Source organism: Alosa sapidissima, chromosome 9 (assembly GCF_018492685.1).
Source record: "Alosa sapidissima isolate fAloSap1 chromosome 9, fAloSap1.pri, whole genome shotgun sequence".
NCBI classification, from domain to species: Eukaryota; Metazoa; Chordata; class Actinopteri; order Clupeiformes; family Clupeidae; genus Alosa; species Alosa sapidissima.
Genome location: NC_055965.1, coordinates 17,205,915 through 17,207,737, shown reverse-complemented (window position 1 = coordinate 17,207,737; position 1,823 = coordinate 17,205,915).

Sequence of the window (1,823 nt, the reverse complement as noted above, 5' to 3'; positions counted from 1 at the left end):
GGAAACTTGGACTCATGAACGGAACCTCCGTGAGCACAAGAATTAGCAGGAGCACCATACCGGTGAGGGTAAATAGTCCCAGATTTTCAGGGGCTTTCTGCCAAGATGATGGAGGCAACAGCTGGCTGTCAAGGTTACCTCTCAAAGAAGAAGAAAAAAAAGCCATAGAGAACTTTCTTTTTCTCTTTAAACCGTCACAAATGTACCGAGACGAATCCATTTCAGACCATGGGCTGGGTTTTCAACGTCGCTGAGTAATGAGGTCTTGGGGAAAGGCTAATCTCCATTAATGACAACACTTTCAGCGCTAAGATGAACTAAACAAATCAGCTATTGCAACCGCAGTTTAAAGCAAATCATCGAGGATCATTCACAGTCTCTTTATAAAAATTAAAAAAAACTACCCAAATGCAAGTTATTACCAGCGTCCTCAACCAAGCACCCACATATCCCAACAACTCCCTCTATTGTTAATGTCACTTTGTCCGCACTCTTGATCTTAACACAAACACGTATGCTGTGTTGATTTGGATGCGTAACGTGTGCTTTTGTTTGTTTTTAAAAAGTGTGTAGATGTGAAAATATTAGCCCATGAAAATGTAGAGTATCCTATAGTAAACTGAAAGCAAGTACGCTGTTGAACAAAACAACTCGTGCAACTTAAATGTAGGCGTATAAAAACTGTCACCTGCACAGCCAACTACCTCAAATACAAAGTTGTACATTGTCACATTTAAGTGCACTGTTACCACTCAAAAACAAACACAAAGTGCCTTTGGTCCAAAGAGGTTACTTCAACGTAACTGCGTTGGGCATTAGGTAGGCTACACTGTCGCGTTGTCCAGCGCTATGGTGACTACGTTTCGGAAAGTTAGGGGAAACGTAAAATGACTTCAAACACAAAGAAAAAACGGCACATTTTGCTCGGTTACTTGCGAGCAACTTTGTCCTACCTGTTATTCTGTAAGCGGCATATCCCATGCTATCCGAAAGTACGAGTTTAGTAATCCTAGCCGGAGCTCCGGAGAGCAAACAATGAACCACTTAATTTCCCCAGACGGTGTAGTTCTCAGTAGCACCACATATCAACGAAACCGTGCTTTTCCTTGCGCTGACAGCACCGGTAGAAAAGCCCGCCCATGTTTCACGCTGATTGGCTCTCGTGTCGACGGACCCCTGTAATAAGCTTTTTGCTGGTTTTCTTTGCTGTCAGTCATTGCTTAAACATTTACTCAGCCACAACAAGCGCTGGAGAGGGAAGCAGGATTGATACAAGTAATTGGCCGTGTTGTAATTGCACATTCTTTGAAATCAAATTGGCACCAATTCAGGCACGTTTAGCCTCATACAATGAGAACGGTTTGGGCCCAACATTTTTTTTTTAATTGGTACGCTAGTGGCCTCCTCCGGTGGCAGGGTGCGGTGAACGTGTCTCCAGTGTCTTCTTTTAGGTTATGTGTGAGTAATGAAATCTGCCTTTCATTGTGCTGAATATAGCCTAATGTTGTGGATGGACGTGTTCAGTCATGGGAGGAAAACTCCACCAAATGTGTAAGATGTCCGCGGGCAACCGTCTATTGGCCCGTGGGTCTGTTTTAGTCCCTGGTTCAACTTGTCAATCTTTGCCATTTTACACGCTCGGGTAAAATGTCAGGCTATTTTTAGTAAGACCGTCTGATGAGGGAAATGTGTGTGGGGAATATAATTCGCCATCTCGGCGGGTGGCATATGTTAGGCAATTATAGTCCATAATTAGCCTTGAATAGGCAATTCAAAATCTAGTCACTGTTTAGGACCATGATGGATACCATAATGACAAGTCA